This window comes from Rissa tridactyla, chromosome 8, assembly GCF_028500815.1.
Source record: "Rissa tridactyla isolate bRisTri1 chromosome 8, bRisTri1.patW.cur.20221130, whole genome shotgun sequence".
Taxonomy (NCBI): domain Eukaryota; kingdom Metazoa; phylum Chordata; class Aves; order Charadriiformes; family Laridae; genus Rissa; species Rissa tridactyla.
In genome coordinates this window covers 45,290,629-45,309,650 of record NC_071473.1, presented here as the reverse complement: position 1 = coordinate 45,309,650, position 19,022 = coordinate 45,290,629, and the positions used below count along the sequence as shown (strand labels likewise).

The following is a 19,022-nucleotide window of genomic DNA, read 5'->3' as shown; positions in this document are numbered from 1 at the left end:
GCCCCTTGTGCCCTCTGCAGCACTCCAGGGATGGGAGGCAAGTGGTCCATCCAGGCAGGGATGTACGTGGGAGGGAGGGCGCTCAGCAGAGCACAACCGCAGACCTTGAGGACCACAGGGGTCCATCCCTGTGGGATCCCACCTCCAGGCAGACACCGAGATCCATCTGTGCCCCTGCCACCGAGCTGCCCAGACCCCCGGGAGGCACAACTGCTTCCAACCCTCCTGCTTGGAGACATGTTGGCGTTGGCCCCAGTGAATCCTCTCTCCTTCTGATGTATCTGATGTATCTGGGTCCTTGTCATCACCCTGCCTCCCTGGGGGGTGGCTGGGCCAGGCAGGATTACGACTCTTAATATTCCTCGTAAATCAGCCCTTTCAGACCTGTCATCTTATTTATTGCTCTCCCCCGAGCTCTCGCCCACAAGTTTGTCGAGATCTGTACGGCTCTTCCACCCGCTGATCCAGATGTTGGCCAGCTGCAGCCCCGTGGTCCCCGGTGCCTCCATGGCCATCCCCGGACCCTGCTCTGTCCCCGGTCGCCCCCACCCCAAACTGAGCGGAGGGGTTGGGCAGGACTCTGGGGACCTCATCCCCTTTCTGGGTCAAAACCTCCTCTATGGGCATGTCCTGAGGTGGGCACCCCACAAGTGTGGGGCAGGGCACGGGGCACATGGGCTCATTGCCCCACGGGCTGTCTCGCTGCGGGACTTTGGACGAGTCCTGCCACTTCCCCTGTCTTCGTACCTAAAAGTGAGGATATTATTACTTGCCTGTCATCACATTAGGATGTTGGGAAGCTTAATTAAATGCCTGCAAAGCGTTTTTGAGAGCTGCGGATGAAAGGGGCTCTATATAAAGCGCAAAGAATTATTATTAGTGGTGGGGTCCTTGCCCCGGCCCCGCTCCCATCGCCCTGGCCCCGCTCCCCCATTGCCCCCGCGTCCCGGCACCGTGATTATTTCTGTACGTGTGCGGAGTTGTGGTGTTATAATTATACATGTAAAATAGCTATAAATACCCTGCAATAACACGGCGGGTGTGTGCGCATAGCACAGGAATAGGAGTCGGTAGCTGACACGGAGGAAACCGCGGTGTGACCTCATTCTGACTCAGGCGTAAATATACCTCGTGCCAGGGGGTGGGGGGGTTTTGGGGCAGCTGGGGGGGGGGGGGTTGGGGGCTGCTCGGGGGCTGCAGGGACTGTGACCGCCTTGGCAGCGAGGGTCATGTCTCGGGTGAGGTCCGAAGCTGGCTGACAACCCCGGGCAGGGTCCGGCAGGGTTTTGGGGTCCCTCGTTTCCCATCTGTCCTGGGGCTGGTGGTGGACGTTTGGATCTGAAAATCGTCAAGAATAAAAATGTGAATTATGAAATCTGGTTGCCAGAGGGGGTTCCTTGGGCAGATTTGCTGTTGTTGAGTTTGTGGCATCCCTTCCTGCAGGCACGGCTCCGGGGGGCTCCCTGCAGCCGCCCATGGAGGGGCTGCGAAGGGGAATCGCACGGGATGGGTCCGTGATGGCTCCTGAAAGCTCTTCCCAGCGACTGGGGGATGCAGCAGTGGGGTCGTGCTGGAGGCACTGGTTTGCATAGGACAATGCTATGGGTCAGTGGCAAAGCCGTGACGGAGCTTGGGGCCAGGCGGCCGCGTCCAGGCCACCTCACCGTGCTCTGCAGCAAGCCCCCGGTGATGGACAGCCAGCCCCAGCGCAGCCCAGGGGCATGGGGACATTCCCCAGCCCCACGGGGACACGGCGGGAGGCACACAGGGCCCACAGCAGGACCCCAGAAGCTGGGGGGGCCGTTTCCCGAGCAGGGCGAGGGGGCAGGGAAAGGCAAAGGGAAGAAGTGATGCAAATACCAGCTCAGCTGAAGGAAGATGACTTCATCTCCTTTTCCTCTCCTGGTGCTATTTATATCCACTTTAATTTACTCCCCTTTGCTTTATTATCTCTCCAGCAAGCCGTTAGCCCTCAGACAGCAGGATGCCTTTACTCACCATGCAGCTCAGAATTCTGAGAAAAGAAAAAAAAAAAAAAGGAAAAAAAAAACGAAAAAAACCCAAACAACCCACCCCCAAAAGTGGGGGCGGGAGGCAGTGAAAGGCAGCAGAGCACTGGGGGCAGGAGCATCGCCATCCTGTGGCATAGGTTTCTGGAGAAAATGAGAGGATTTGGGCTCCTTTTGGGGAAAAGAGTGAGAATCAGTCCAGGAGACATCCCCTTCCTCCTTCAGAGCGGTGGCTGGAGGGGACAGGACCAGCGGTGCCAGGGTCCCCTCCTCACCCCAGAACAGGGGCCACTGTTTTGCTGGACCCCGCTGAGGGAGGCACCCCCTGCTTCCCCGGGACCCCCGGCCCTGCCCCACTTTCCGTGGGGCACTGGTATAATGTCAGCAGGTGGGGGTCAGCATCCAGCCCAAGCGCCTTGAAAATGCCTTCCCAAAGAGCAGGTTTGGCAGCCCCGTGCCACGGGGAAACTGAGGCACGGCCTCCCCATGGAGTCACTCTCCCAAAAGCTCCAAAATCTGGTCCCTGGCGGGTGGCGATCCCCAGGCGCCCAGCACCACGGCACCCCACATCCCAGCGCTCAGCAGGGATGGAGGCCACGGGGCTGTGGTGGTGCTGGTGGTGGGTGGCATCTCATGATGTGACATCCTGGCCACTTCCCAGCCTGAGCCTCACGCAGGCACCTCTGTGACAGCATCGCCGCTGAGCAGGGCTGCCGCGTTAAACCAAATTAGAAGTATCTGCCTTTGAAGTTTTTAATTAACTTTTTTTCCTGTTTGCTTTCTTCTGAATCCAAGGGAAAAGCCCGTCCTCTCGCTCTCCCCGGCTCGCATGTCACGATGGAGGTTGCAGACTTGGATTGGGGGCGGGGGGGACGGGATCAGGAAGGAGAAAAGGGCTTGCCAGGAGGGACCCCACCTGCCTGGGATGCTGGGGGCCACGTCCGGGTGCTGCCCTGACGGCATGGGAGCACCCTGCCGCAGGGTGCCTCTGGTTTATGTTATCCCTTGGTGTTTCATCCCCTTGGGACTGAGGATGGGGGTTAAAAATAGCCAGGAAAAAACCCAACCCAAAAAACCGTGGGTGGAGGGCGGCGTGGAGAGGCTGTGGCCGAGTGGTCCCCTGTGCCGAGACACCTGGTGCTGCCTCCTCTAATCTGCAAGTAATACAAAGAAAGCAAATTAACCCTGGGGAAGGATGGGGGGGTGGGGGGTGGGCAGCAGGGGGAGAAAAGAGCGCCAGAACCTCACTAGTGACGTGAGATAGGGAGAGCGGTTAAAAATAACAGATTCCCCGAAGGCACGGGGAGGAACATGACAGGGATCCGCACTCCTGCCATCCCAGAAGGCGGCCTTGAGCCTCCCCAGCTGCTCTGCCCGTAATGCAGCCCAGCCCGGTGAATCCGGGGAGGGAAAAGCCTCCGAGATGGGCATCAGCGGGAAGGCGAGAGGTGCAGAGCCGTGCCGTGGCGCAGGGAGCGATGCTCCCACCCGCAGCAGAGGACAGGGGTCCCCCAAGCACCCAGGGCACCCAGCTGGGAGACAGCTGCTGCCTGACCCACTTGCAGGCAGGCAGCGGGATGCTGCCGGGAGACCCCAGGGGCGCTGCCTCCGCAGCTAATTTTAGCCTGTATTCAATTAATCATGGAGCGGGAGGGGATGGCGGCAAAGCCCAGCCTTTGTCGGTGCCTCTGCCGGCTCCCTGCATCCCCGTGCTTGCTGCCGGGAGAGCTTGGAGGAGTCGAGGCCAGGGGGTACCCCCACCCCCTGATTTTGGGCTGAGGAATTAGGAGTGACCCGGTGCCACAGTCCCCTTCCTCCAGCTGGCTTTAAGCGGCGGCGGCAGCCCTGGGAGGGATGTCCCACGGCAGCCTAGGGACAAGGGGAAGGGAGGCCTCCCTCAGCATCGCCTTGTGCCTCAGTTTCCCCTCCTGGCTGGCAGAGGTGGCCTTTCCTGGTGGGGTTTCTCAGGTTGCCCATACTGCTCCAGGCAGGCATTTTCCCGGCACACCAGGGATGCCTCCCTGGGACAGGGAGCGGCAACACCAGCTGGGGATGTTTCAGCCAGCCCAGAAATCCGCTGTGTGCCCCGGTGGCAGCCCCTTCCCTGAGGGTCACCAGCTCTGTCCCCTTCCCATCCGTGGGCTCTGCAGGTGGCCACGGCACAGTGCTGCCAGGCAAAGCTGGGGTGGGAACAACTGCATTGCTCTGAGACCGGCAGCTTCCCTGGCACGAGGAGGGACGCTGGCAATGCCATGGGGATACAGGGTGACAAGCCCATGGTCCCTCTCTCCCCATGGCATCCACAGTCCTGCTCCACCAGTCCTGATGTTGAGACTGGTCCAGCCCTCCCCTGTGACTGGGGGAATGGCTCCCAACGGAAACAGCTCGGCTGGGATTGAAACCCTTTTCCTCCCCGCTCCGCGTGGTCGGGGCAGATAAGGGCCTGGATAACCCCAAGCATTGTGTGTGCCGCCGGTCCATGACCCACTGGGGGTTTCGCTGCCGGAGAGGAAATGCTGCCGCTCGGCCAGCCGGGATCGGGAGGGAGCCTCCGAGCGTGCCGGTGGCGGGGCACTGGGGTTGCCATCTGGGCGGCTTTCTCTTCTTTTTGCCAGCGTATGAAGTTTTGGGATGGCTCCGTCCAATCCTCACTGGTGCAAGCCCAGGCTGCTGTGTCAGCACCTGTCAACCAGTTCTTAGCTGCATGGTCGCCAAAACTGCCAGCCTGGAAAATCCAGGGGTTCATGGAGGTTGTCTAGCATTTGGCCCTGGGGGTTTGCAGCATTCTGCGGATGAGGCTCCTGGGACTTCCCTGCCTGCTCCAGAGGGCAGCTCCTGGAGGCCAGGCTGGCTGAGCCATCCCTGCCCAAACCGGCTGGAGCCACCGGCTTTGGTGTCACAGCCCGTCCAGGGCTGGCTCACTCCTCGTGCCGGCTGCTCACCCAGCCAAACTGCAGGAGCACGCGTGCCAGCGCACGTGTCCTCCCGGCTCCAGCCCTCAGACGCTGTCTGGGCTGGAGTCGCTCTTTCTGCTGCAGTGACTCTGGCTAAACACCACCGGCAGCTTCACAAAAGATGATGGGGAGGGTGACAAAGCGCCGGTCGCACCGCCAGCCGCAGCCGGTTTTCCAGCTTGGCACCAACGCCGGGAGCATCCTCTCCTGTGCGGTGGCATTTCTGTCCCCTGCAGCCTGCCTGGCAGCGGATGGGCAGCAGCATGTCTCCCCGCTGCCCGTTCGGTCAGGAGATGCCAGAAAAGGGCAATGCTGCCCACAGGGAATTTCATGCTGGAGCAGGAGGGCTCAAGGGCAACTGATCCCTCCGTGATTCCACCAGCACCCCTGGACCCTGCATCCCTTGAGAGCATGCCAGCTCTGCTCCGAAGGGGTGGGAGGAGGCAGGCTGCCTGACCCACACATGAACAGCTCTGGAGAAAGGCAGGATTTGTGCTTCCAGGAGGGAAAATGAATCACGGGGGGATGGCAGGGCTGTGCCAGCGGCCGAGCGCGGGACCGGGGTAAGTGGTGACTGTCGGCTGCTATCCCGGGAGGTCAGGCAGAAATGCTCTCACAGGCCTTGCCTGGCTTTAAAATCTATTAACGTCATTTTGCCGTTCGAGCCGAGAGCCGCACAGGCAGCAGAAACATTTGGGCACGGCTCAGATCAGAGCAGGATTTCAATTACAGTAATCAAAGGTGACACAGATAAGAAACCCCTGGTCTATGAAGCCGCAACAGCTGTCCTCTGGCTCAAACTGGCACCCATCCAGAGCAGCTCCATCAAAATCACTGAAGTGGTACTAGGGTAAAATTGGATTGTGAATCCATTTTCCTCTGCCGTGGTGGAAAATGCTTTCCCTGCGCTCCTTGGGGAAGAAAGCCACCTTTTTGGGGGAGCAGCCAGGGAGGAAGGTGCCAGGCATGCAAGAGGGGACGCTGTCCCCAGCGAAGGCACTGATGGCTGCTTGTGGATGATGGATAATGCTTCCAGTGGGTGACCTGCTGTCTGTGCCGGCGGAGGCGGGATGGATGCACCGGGAGTGTGCCCACGCTTCCCACTGGCTGGAGAGGATGCTCGTAGGGTGACACTCAGGGACAGCTGCCTCCTGCTCCGGCCTCTGCCATCGCTTGAGCATGTCCCTGGTCAACATCCCCCCCCACTGCCTTTGTCTCCCGTAGTCTGGGGGTGCAAGTCTCTCTTTCGGATGGTCATAAGGCAGCAGCAGCACCTGAGCTCCACTGCCTGCCACCTCCGACCCCCTCACCCCTTCAGGCTTCCCCATGGACCCACCCGTGACCACGGCCACAGCCTTGCAGGACCTCGGATGCAGCCGAGCCATGGGGGCACCCCCCAGGTCCCGCACGCACAAAGGGGCCCCTTCTGCCCCCGCCCCGGCACGGTGGGAGCCGGCCAAAACACAGCGGCTCTTTCTGTGCCTGCTGGCCCTGCTCCAGCCTGGCCGGGTGTCAACCGCCTGGCCATGGCGTGTCCCCCCCCGGTGCCCCCCGGGGGAGGACGAGCCCTTTCCCGAACACTGGGGGCTTGTGCGGGGCGGTGGGGCTGAATGACGGGTCTGTGCGGCCGGGGCTGCTGGGCAGGGAGGGAAGGCAAGTCGCTTGCCTCATCTGTTTACCTGGAAGCGGAGATGGTGGCCAGGCCGGCTGCCGCCGCGGCGGGCACTTTCATGCCGGAGCTAATGGGATGGGGAGGGCCGTGCTGTGCTGTGCCCATCCCCGAGCAGCCCGTGGCCCACCAGCGATGGGGATGGAGGCAGGGACCTGGTGGTGATTCTCTCCCTCGACGTGCCCTCACAGTGCTGGACCCTCCTGTGTGCTGCAGCCAGAGAGCCGGAGCCTGGGGAGGGATGTGGGGATGGGGCTCAGGCCATCAGAGAGGTGGACGATGCTGCTGGTCATCCTCTGCCCTGCAGCATCACTCTGTCCCGGGGCTCTACAGGGTCCCCGTGCTGGCTGGGTCCCCGTCCTACCTGTGTGTCCCCACACTGTCCATGGGTCTCCATCCCTTGCGTCGTGCCCATGGACCGGCAGGGTCCCCATCCTGGCTGCACGTCCCTGTACCACCTGGGTCCCCCCTGTGGCTGCCTGTCCCTGTACTGTCGACGGTCTCCATCCTGGCTGCATGTCCCTGCACCATCCTCAGCTCTCTGTACTGGCTGCGGGGCCCCACATTGGCTGTGGATGCCTGCACCAGCTCTGTCCTCGTGCAGGCTGTGTTACCCTGCACCGTTTGGGTCCCCATACCAGCAGTGTCCCCGAGCAGCTCCAGCAGAGAGGGGCCACCCATGAAAGTGGAGGCGTTTGTCCTCACCTGAGCCAGGACTGACGGTCACACACAAGCTGCCAGGGAGGGACGTGGGATGATAGAGTCTTCATTAGCACCTGGATGCGCGGGGGTTAATGAAGCTGCCTCGCTGTCCCTAGAGTTCAGGTCACCTTATCTGTGTGTATCTGTTCATACCCAGCCACTGCTAGAGCCCTCCGATGCCGCACAGCTAATCCCAGAGGCTGCCAGATAGGGCAGGGACCGCTGCCGCTACCCACACCTCCACCCACACCCTGCCTGCGCTGGCAGGGCCAGGGACACCGAGCCGAGCCATGACCCGCTCCTGCCCCCAGGACGGCTGAGGCTGGAGATAACCAGAGGCCCAGGGCAGAGATGCAATGAGTTTGGCGTTCTCAGTCTCTGGCAGTGGTACGCACAGGGTTAGGAGCCAGGAACTGGCATCGCCTCTTATCCTGGCCTCAAGAACCTTCCAGTTCTCCCAGCAAAGCTGCGCCTGCCCAGTTCATCTCCATTCATCCTTTCCTTCAGCTGAAAGTTACTGCCCCATGGCCAGGGCTCAGGGACTACAAGAAGTCTCTGGGAGCTCACAGCCATGCGTTGGGGTTGCAGAGCAGATTTCTCCATCTTTTGGGTACTTCTGGCATTTGAGGTGGGGTGCAGGTGGTGAAGGAGTTGGGGTGCCCACAGAGGCTGGCATCTTACCGAGCAGCCAGGCGCCACGTTGTCCCCAGGAGACACAGGGCTGGGGATAGACCATTCGACCTCACACCACGCAGTCATGGCTGCAGGATCTTTGCTGAGCATCCCCAGCTCTTCCCAAGTACCTGGAGGACCCACGAGTTCCGGATGCCCGTTCCCGGTGCTGTCGGCAGGGTGCCCTCCCACTGGCCTCTGCCACCCCTAATTTCTCCATCCTGCGTTGGCCCTTCGTGCCCTGGGGTGGGAGGAGCATCCGGGGCTGTGCTTGGGCACCATCCCAAATTTCCAACCTGGCGTGCACACTGCCATGGCAGCGCCTTTATTTTTTCTGCTGCTTCCCTGTTTTCTTTGCAACCGGGCTCGTTCTCTGGGTGATGGCGATCACAGGGGTTATTTGGGGAGGGCTCAGCGTGCCGCCGTGCACCAGCTTGCAGCATGGTGCCCAGACCTGTCCTGTCGCGCACCCCATGTCTCAGATGGCTCTGACCCTCCTTGGCCATGGCAGAGGGGTAAAAGCATCTCACCTGCGCTTGGGAGAGACCGATCGGCTCTGCACACCCCAAAGTCACCCCAGGGCCTTAAAACCACCCATTTCCCATGGGCTGTGCATCTCCATGTCCCACAGACATGGACTGCCCAGACTGATGTCCTCGAGGTCACCAACACCATCAGAGCTCTGGGTCCGCAGTAAGACGGTGCCGATCCCGCTGAAGCAGGCACTCAGCGTGGTTGGCACTGCTCTCGCTCCAGTGCTCGTGCCTCCCACTCCCAGTCTGGATCTTCTCCAGAGCATCTCTCCTGTCGCCTCCCCACCCTGCTACATTGGGATTTATTGCTATGGGGATGGTGGCCTGGAGAAGGCTTTGCAAGGTGCCGTTGGCCAACAATGGCAAAGGAAGCCACACCAGGGGGAAGAGTGGTGTCAGGAGAGCATGAGCCCCTAGAACCCCTGTGTGAATGGGGCTTGGAGGACTGATACCCACAGTGAAAGGGCTTCGGCAATGCAAAAAGCACCAATCCAAGCTGCCAGCCTCGCTGGGCCATCTCAGGAGCGGTCGCAACCGTCGAGTGGCTGCACATTTCTGAGGGGAGCTCTGCTCCGCAGCCTCCGACAGCTGTTGCTGGAAGAGCCTTAAATTGAAACATCTGGAGTGTTTCAGAAAGAGAAACCTGAGTGTTTGGGGGTCTAGAACAATTCAAAAGATCCACAACAAATTCACAAGCCATCAGGCTTGACCTGAATCTGGTCTTTTCAGTGAGGAAGCCAAAACTCCTTGTCCAAGTTGTTTCCTCTCAGCTTTTAGTGGGATGAGAGCTGCAGTGTCCTGCGCTGGCAGGCGTCCCTCCGTGCCGAGCACATCCAGCCCCTGAAATCCCTTCGCCCTGGCCCCAGAGTCCATCTCGGCTTCCCGACGCTTGCTGCTGCCATCACTTCCAATTTAGACCTTCTCATGGCGGAGACCGATATAGAAGCACTTTGCAGGATGGCGCTTCTCCTCCCCGAGGAGCCGGCGCTGGCGCTTTGCTCTTCCCGCTCACCAGCTCCGAGGAAGACCGAGGAGCTTGAATTACTTTTTTCCAAGAAGGGTGGATTTGGTTTGCAGAAAGATAAGGGCTGGGGAGCAGAGCTGTTCTGCTCTGCTGAGCCTTTGGCCATCTGGAACAGCTTTTGGTTTCCTTCTGGATGCCTCTTCCACGCCTGCGTCAGTAGGGCTGGAAGAGGGACGAGGGTATCACTCAGACCCCTGAGGAAGGGAAAGGGCAAGGAGATGGAGCTGGGGGACACACGGATCTGTCCCCATGCTTCCTCTTTGCAGGGGTGGGGGAAAGTCTGCCCAGGCAAGTGAAAAGCTGGGTCAGGTACACGGTTGAGTGGTGGACTTGGCAGTGCTAGGTTGGACTCGATGATCTTAAAGGTCTTTTCCAAACTAAATGATTCTATGATTCTAAACCCCACTGTGCCGGTCGTGGAAGTCCCCTGGTCAGCTCTTCCACAGGATACGCCCATTCTGCCTGAGCTGCCACCCACCCGTCCCCTCACCGGGCTGGTGGCCGTGAGCCAGGCAACCGCTGCTTCTCATGCCACGACCTCCAGCCCAGGGGTGAGGAAAGCCTCCTCTTCTCCATCCTCCCTCTTTCCCTCCTGGGGAGAAAGGCAAAAGCAAAGAAGCCAACACCAGGACTGGATCGCCCAGGGTCTGAAGGGAGGAGAGCTCTCCCCAAGGCAGGGGCACTGCTAACCCAGTCCCCCAGGGGAAGTCTCCAGTGTCTAGTAACAGGTTATGCTCCTGCAGGTACTTTGTCCTCAGGGAGGCCATAGAAAGCATCTGCCAGTACTCCCACTGCCTGTTCCCATGGAAGCTAGGGGAGAACTGGATCTCTTGGTCACGGCGCTCCTCCCAGCTGGAAAACACCCCACAGAGCTCTGCCAGGGGGTGGATGTCAGCTCCCGTGGCCCGGCATGGCTCTGAGCCGGTCGTGCCTGTGGCACATATTGGGGTCCCCTGGTCCCCACTGGCTACTCGGTGGCTCTGCGCCAAACATTTCCTATGGTGGTGGCTTTGATTTGACGTCCCCAAGTCTGACACCCGGCCGCTGCCCAGGCAGCCTGTACCGTCCTCAGCATCCAGCGCTTGAAACCACAACCTCTTGGTGAGCATCCTCCCCAGAGAGGCCGCTCTCTGCAATTAATCCGGGCACGGTTTATGCTAACGACTCTCCCCACTTTAAATTATAAATGGCCCTTGGCATGTGTGCACACAAACACACGTGCGCGTGCAGAGATCCTTTAAGGCCATCATTAGCTGTAATTAGCAGGATCTGTCACTCATCTTTGGCAGTTAACGATGAGCCCTGAGTCAGAGGAATCCGGCGGCAGATAAAATAAACACGATTTCAAACAGTTTGGAAATAACAAGCCCTCATTAATCAGACAAGCCCCAAAGGGAAGCACTTGGAAAAGCGGCGGCGTCTTTGCCGTTGCCGAGAGCGGGGCTGGGTGGGCTCCCTGCCGGCTCCCGCTCTCCCCAAATTCCACTCTCCAGTGGGAGTGCAAGACAGGATGCTTTCTTGCTTGGCTGACTCCGTGGCAGTGCTGAGGTGTCAGAGCCAGTCAGCTTGAGCAAGAGGCCTGAAAACTGGTAAAACCTACCCAAAGGGGCTCCTGCATGGCCCCTCTCTGGGTGAAAGCAGCCGAGGCAGGATCTGGCCCCGAGGGGCGGGTGAGGGCGATGCCAGCGCAGGGGCTCAGCTCTGGGTACAGATGAAACAGCTCTGGGGGAGCACATCCCACGACCACCGTTCACCCCAAGAGGCGAAAGGCTGCACGCTAAGGGTGCATGGAAGGCAGCAGGAGCATCCCCAGGATCCGGCCGCACAGGGCAGAGCAGGATTTGGGGAAGGGGCTGGTACAAGGGATGTTTCCTAGGGAGCAGGGGGAGCTGGGGAGGTTTCTAGCTGTCACAGCTGCAGCTAAATCACAGCAAATAGGAGGGGAATGGGACACACGAGGCTGGATTATATTACAAAGGAGCAGTCCATCATGGGGTATTTAAAATAATCCGCTTAGATGCACAGTAGCAGATTTGGAGTGCTAAGGGAATTGAAGGCGCTGTGCCTTTGCGAGGCTGGATCAGATCTAGTTAAGATGCCACTTAGGACGGTACATCCCACTCCGCCTTGCTGCCTCAGGGGACAGGCACACGGAACCCGCAGCGCCTGCAAAGCCATCCCTGCCCCACCAAGGAGACACCCAAGGTGACACTGACCCCGTTGGAATGGGTGACAATGTCCTGTGGCATCTCCCTGGGACAGGTGGCAGGTTTGGGTGGTGCCAGCCCCAAAGCATGGAGCCATGGGCTGGATTAGGCGCAGGGCAGAGAATTCCCACGAGGGGCCAAGCCTTCAGAGGGGTGAAGGAGGTGTAACCGGTGCTCAGGGTCCAGGGGACGTTGGCGTAACTCAGTGGCACCTTCATGCCGAAGCCAGCTGCCGGGCAAAACAGCTCAGACCAGGGGATGTCCAGGAGGCAGCTGCACCCGCGCCGACAAGGGATGGGAACCTCCTCTAAGGACATCCATGTGGAATTTGCAGCTCGGCTGGGCTGGGGACTTGGCACAGGGTCCTGAGCAGGCTGGGACAGGGTGACACAGCAGGTCGCATGGGTCTCTTGGTACCTGTTTTGCGGGGGGAGATAGGGCTGCTCTGAGGACAAGTGGCCCCATCTGCAGGGATGCCAGGCAGGCTGCTCTGCCCCTGCGTGGGCTTGCAAGCCCCACCGTATGGCTGGTGGCTGCAGAGAGGGGTGGCTCCTAATGGCATGAGATAGGGGATCCTCTGCGGGTGTCTAGGGTCAGCATGAGTGGGAGTATGGTCTGTCTGAGCATCCCTGAGCATCCTCGCACTTCTCCAATGAGACAGGCTGAAAGCTCAGCCCAAGAGATGGATTTCACCCCAGAGACTTCATGCCAAGCAAGCATTCCCCCAAAAGAGAATCTTTCCAAGAGCAGGAGGTTTCCACCTTGGGCTGGCACCTCCAGGCTGCTCTGATCCCCGGGGGTTCAGCCCGCAGTGGCCCTGCAGAGCCAGACCCAGCAGCAGCTTCTCGTTGCCGGACATGACCCCGGCATGGAGAGCTGGCCATCACGCTGCCCATCCCTTTGCTCCCAGGGAGGGCAGGGCCCAGGAACATGCCCACAAAATCCGAGGCCACATGTCAGATTAGGCCACGGGACTGCCTGCCCCTCTCCTTGCCCTTAAACTGTGCCCTCTGTCCCCCCCTGACCCCACTGCAGTGCCGCGCTCAACGCGAGGGCTCACTCCTGCAGGTTTAACCACTGTCCCCAGCTCCCCGGAGCATTAATCCAAGGGAGGATTAAGGTTAACAAGCTCCTGCAGCCACCCAGCCCTCATGCCTCCCAGGAGGGACCACTCTGTCCTGGCCACAGAGAGGGCACGGAGCCCTGCTGTCCCCCTGGGACTTGCTGCTGTCCCCCTCGAGCCTCCCAACCTCTCCTCCACCAGATTGCATCTCACTGGGGTTGTGTGATGTGCTCGTCTCCCTGAATCGGGGCCCACAGGCCATCCCTGGGGCTTTGGGGGTTTCCAAGCCTCTGTGAGCATCATCCCGCTGCTCCCTGCAAGCCGCCAGCTGGGGACCGGGGCAGGTATTAGCTTCTCCTCCAACTCTTCCCCTGTCCCCTGGGTGCTGAGCACCATGTCACTCATTCCTAGATAGCTCCGGGTTTGTGATGAGTAGTTTAAATGCATAGAAAATACCTTAATCCCCGGTAAGCCCCTGATCCCTGCCTGCCTCATGCTCCTCATGAGAGCCCCCCACTCCAGCCATAATCCCTGGGGAGAGGTCATCTGCGCACCCTCCAGCCCTGGTGACAAGGGACCCTCTCCAGGGCACCCATGAGCTCCTGGGGCTGGTATGCGGGTGCTGGCTAGCCTTGCCCACGGAGTCCTCTGTCACCTTCAGGGGACAGTGGGGACAGGGCCCCCAGGGATGCCTCTGCCACGAGGTGGGATGGCCAGGGCAGGGAGGGTCACAGGAGGAGCTGCCACCCTTCTGCATCCACCCTAGTGCCAACAGCTCCAGAATCGGCATTTTTAGAGAGAATGGGATAACTGTTACCTGTTTTTATATAGTTATGATTTTTTTATTTCATTTCTGATTTGGGTTCCTATATGCCCCCAGCCTCCCAGTCCCCGTCCTCCCCAACCCCTACCCCATCCCATCCAAGGGAACTCCACAGGGCATCAAGTGGAGGAACCCCCGGTTTGCAGGGTGAAAGGGGGCCCTGGCTCTGCCCCCACCCCCATTTCCCCAGTGCCAGGAGCTTCTGCTGCTTTCACCTGCCCTGACCCGTGGCCCCACGAGCTGTAATCCCCCTCCTGCTGCACCTGCAGGATCAGAGACTGCCAGTGACAAACCCATCCCAGAGAGAAGAGGGCACGGGCGAGGTGGCAATAAACCCTAATGACACCCCAGGGAGAGGAGGAGGAGGAGGGCGACAGGCTCTCCCCAATCTCTTGGGTCTCTAAATAGGCAAAAGAAAAAATCCCTGTTTGCAGAAGTGTCTCCTATATTCATAAGAAGCAAAGACAATGCTGGGATAGAAGCTGAGCTGAGCTTTTAACCAGCCAGATTACACTTAGCAGGAGCATTTACCTCTGCCTCTAATCCGCCTGCCACAAAGACTTTCTAACTCCTTCCCAGATTTAACTGGAAGGCTTGAACTCTTCCTGCAGAGGAGAGAGTTAAGCCTGAGCTGGTGCTGGAGAGCCATGGGGACCAGGGTCAGCCTTCTGTCCCCTCCCAGGCACATTAGGTTTGGGCTGGACGTTTTAGCCCCAGACTCAATTTTTCTCTGTCAAGCCAGTCCTGCAGGCAGGATGGGCGGGAGAAGATCAGGCGTTGGGAACCCCTCAGTCCCTGGGAGCTCGGTGCTGTTGGCTTCAAAACCAGAGCTTGTGCAGAGCAAAAATTTGGACATTTCCAAGCAAAAAAAAAAAAAAAAATCACTGCTGCTTAAACACAGAGCAGAAGCGAGAGCTCCGAAGGAGCCACCTGGCAGGCGCAGCCCCTCTTGTTTTCAGCTGGATTTCTTGCAAGAACAGAAAACATCCGCAGCCGGCGCTGGGTGGCTGGGACAGGCAGTGGGGGGGAGGCTGCTACAGGATACAGCCACGCTCCCAATACACATGGCCAGTGTCCCTTGGCTCCCCTGACTCCTCCACCCCTTGCCAGAGAAGCCACATCCTCCATCGCCTGCACTGGATCAGGCCCATCGGTCCTCAGAGCCCTGGGGCACCGATGCTCGCTGGCGGGCACTGTCATCCCAGGCGCCTGCAAGCGGGATCTGGCCCTTGCGGAGTATTCCCTCGCAGGATGCTTCGCCTCCACGCCGGGGAGGGGAGAGGCAAAAAAATCACCCCCAGCGCTGAAGTCTGCAGGCTGAGGCAGGAAGGAAGCGTGAGCCGAGGGCGCAGAGCCAGGGCTGAAACCTCCCCTGACTTCTGGGAATCGGAAATTTCCCTCCCGGCAGGGCTGCGTGGGAGGGGACAGTGAGTCCCCTCGCCAGACCTCGCACGGTCCCCCTCCATCCGGCAGCACCTCCCGGGGCACGGGGAGGGGGGAATGCGAGCCCCCGGCGCAGCTCAGGCCAGGGTGACACGGGTGGCCACTGCATCGTCACCACCGCATCGCCGCCACCGCGCCGCCACCACCGCACCGCCACCACCGCCCCGGCTCCCCCACAAAGGACGGAAGCTGAGCGAGCCAGGGGGTTTCCGAGCTCGGCCACAGCCATGGGTGCCCAGGGCTGAGCCAGCTGCTGGCCCAGCCTCTGCATGCCTTTGCTGAGCTGCTCAAGCGGTTTCTGCCACAGTTGGGGTTTTCCCTGCCTTTCCTCTGCCATCACAGCCACCGTTCCAGTGCCACCGCACTGGAACCAGTGTGCAGGGCTGGGGGCTCCCCTGGGCATGGCAGCAGCTGTAGCCGCTCCAACTGGGGTTAATGCTCACAGCAGCGCTGTCGAGCGTTATGCTGGGTGGCAGAAAGCACCTGGCAAGGGAAAAATCCACCTCACGTGTTTCCAAATTTGGCACGGGGACCTGTGTCTTGGGGCAAATGGCGGCTCTGGCCACAGGATCCCAGCAGGGACTGTGTGCGTAGGGCTGGGGTGGCAGGCAGGTGTCCCCTCCGGTGGCTTGTTCCAGCCTCCTACCTGCCAGCTTCCAGAAACCACCTGAAATCCTACATCAAAGGTGCCCCCCAGCACCTTGATGGCATCTAGGCAGGTTTCAGGCCCACCTCCTACATTTGCTCCTGTGGAGGGTGAGCTCCACATGTGCATGAGGACGTTCTGCAACCAGCTCCATGCTAGGGTGGGTGTTGTTGCTGGAGAACAAGAAAGCGTGATTTGGTCATCAAAGCTTTTGGGTGAAGATACATCCTATTGGGACTGTTGCCTTCCCAGCCAAAGCACAGGGCTCCGGCCTCCGCCACACTTCGTTAGCTGCCGGTGGCACAGGGCTGAGCAGTGATGCCCACGGGCAGCGGTGGGTCCCTCAGTCTCTGAACATCAGAAACTCTGTCTGTGCTTGTCCATCCCTACCAGCTGCTGGCTCCCCTGAAACCTCCTCCCAGGGGAAAAAACCTCCCGAATTTCCTCTTGGAAACCAACAGCACTGCACACTGGGGTAGCGGGAGGGGAAAGGGGGGCCAGTGCTGGACCGCAGGTCAGAAGAGCCAGCTAGGTTTCCTTCCTTGCTGAATTCATGGTGACCGAGCCCTGGTGTGAGTGGAAAACTAGCCATCCCTAATGATGAGCTCCTTGGCCATGCCACAGCGTCCCATCCCTGCTGCAGCATCCCCCCTCCAGCTCCTCCTCCCACACACCCAGCCCCAGGTGAGTGTGCCACAAAGGGTCCAGCATGCAGACGGGGGGGCTCCAACTGGGGGCAAACGGTTGCATTTCGAGGCTATGAGGTGGCAAGTAGATCTGCTCCATCAGGCTGTGAAAAGCAGGGTCTGGCTATGGAGAGAAGCAGGTTTGCAGGCAGGAGGGGGGTATCTCGTGCCCACCCATGGGGACCCCCCCCACCATGTACACCTGGCTACCCTGCCCAGCCCTGGCAGGGCTGGCACCTGTGGGTGCAGCTCCATGGGATCCGGAGGATGACGGGGACCCCAGAAATGGTGAGAACTGGCCCCAGCTGGGGGAGGTTCCAGCCAGTGCGGAGGCGGGCGCGCAGGGTCCGCTGTGTGTGCAATGTGTGTGTGTTACAAACCCCCAGGAACCCACCCCATCGTTCGCCACTCGTATTCCTCACCCCCTGCCTCCCTGGCAAGCAGTCCACCGAATTTCAATGCCTTCACCCTAAAAAGCAGCAGCAACCTCTGGGAAACGCTTTTCCTGGGGGCCGGGGCAGGTGGGCAGGGACGCAGAGCACGCACACCCCTTCCCTGGCTCCCCTCCTCCAGCCTGCCAGGCAGGGCGCCAGCTTGGCTCCCTTTCTGCAGGCAGGGCTGGTATGTTCACCACAAGCTATAGATGGCCCAGCTGCCGCTTACAGTAAATCTGAGTAAGTTGTTTTGGGCAGCGCATTTGAAGTCCCGCAGGCAGCAAACCGGCCATATCCGACTGGCACAATCATCTGCCGCAGACGTCTCCTGTTTCCAGCTCCCTTTGCTTTCCCAGCACCGACCCGCCGCGCGCCAGCCTCCGTCATCGGCATGAAGCCGCTTTCCCAGGGCTTCCCCCAACTTCCCAGAGGCAGCCGATGTCTCGGGGAGAGGAGCCGTGTCTGCCATCACCCCGCCTTGCTTTGGCTCCGAGTGCACAGGAAAGCCATCGAGGAAGGATGCCGGGGCACTCGGTGGTTGCCAGCACGGTCCCACAAACCGCTGCCTGGCCACCCTCTTGCTGCGCCTTTCTCCCATCACTGCCCTCCAACTGCAACCTCCAGCAGATTTTTCTGCTTTCTTGGGTGAACGTGAAATCTTTGCCCCAGCAGATGAACCTGAAGCACCGCTCGAGTATTTCTTTAAGGGCTTAAGTGGGATTTACGGGGTGAAGATGCCCGCTCCAGCATCTCTTCATGGATGGGCAACTCCAACCATTGGGAAAAGGCAAGATTTGGCTCAACCAGAAGAGTTTCTCCAAGCCCTCAGGATCATGTTTTGCATTTTTCTCTCCCTTACCCATTTGTTAAGTGAAAACCACTGAGGGTCTCATGTCACTGGTGCCTGTGAGGGTTGGGGCTGCAAGGACTGTCCCACACCTCACTTCACGTTCGCACCTCAAGTCCAGAGGAAGGCAAGGTAGACACTGGTGAGAGATTCAGCCCCATGTGTTGAATAACCAAGAAGCAGGAAACAAGCAAGGCACTAAGTTGCCCAAGGACAGATCACCTCCCAGACGCTGACCCTGCCACCCCGGAGCCGGCAGCTTTGGGACGTTGCCCCAGAGCAGCTCTGTCAGCCCCACGGTGTCTTCTCCATTTGGCCCAACACTTGCCGGCACGGGAAAGGATGCACGGCAGACACAGGCAAGGGATTTTCCAGGGTGGCAGCTTGCTCCTGGTCTGTTTTTTTCAGAAGCAGGCTGCAAGCTTGTGAATCGGAGGTATTTTTCAAGTTGGTTCCTGCAGTGGAAGTGATCAAATATTTGTTGATACACCCGTCTGGCCCAGCGGCTCATGCTCAGGGAGCAGAAACTTGCTGTCACGGCTGCTGGGATGTGATTCCCCTGTGATGCTGGGGCATGTTTGTAAGAGGAAGATGTTGAGGTTGCAGGTGCCTTTCCAAGGCAGAGCCATGCCGTGGTCCAGGCACACTGCTGGCTAGTCACTGGGCCAGATTCGCGCCACCTTTCTCTCCATGGAACCACAGGGGGGTTGTACCTGGCAGCAGGCTTTCGCCTGTCCCACTTGCCCAAGAAGGTGCTCCCAGCATCTTCTCGAACCCTTGGCCTCTCCTTCCCCCTCCCACCAGTTTGCAACCCCAACAAGCCCATCTCTGGCTCTTCCCACCTGCCTGTGCTCCCTGTGCTCGAGCAGGCGTCCAGAAAAACCCTGCTGCTCCAAGGGAGGATGGAGGACATGCATCCCCATGGGAAAGTCAGGCTTTCCCAGCGGCAGTGTCCTCCAGCCCCCAAAGTGATGGCGACATGAACGTTTCTATTCAGATCAGCCATTTTTTCAGGCATTTTTAACCCCATCTAATGTGTTTTTCTATCTCCTTTGGGGTTGGAATTATTCTGGCTTTGTGCAAAAACCAACTCTGAAGTGCTCGGGGAGTGGAAACCTCCCATTATACTTTTGACAAATAACATTAATCTTCTCTCTCCTTTTATGAAGAGCTCTCTCCCCGATGGCTCAGGACTGGAGGTAGGCATTTGATGTGGAAATAGCCTCATCTGAAAGAGCCTTTTTGATGTTTGATTTTCACAGGGCCAACTCCAAACCAACCATGGGGGGCATAGGGTGCTGATGGGGCTG

The 19,022-nt window shown here is 59.5% G+C and overlaps 1 protein-coding gene across 1 annotated transcript in view; it reads left to right on the top strand.

The window, feature by feature from the left end:
- Positions 1–19,022, top strand: part of PIK3R3 (phosphoinositide-3-kinase regulatory subunit 3) — a 77,801-nt gene that overhangs the window by 18,496 nt on the left and 40,283 nt on the right.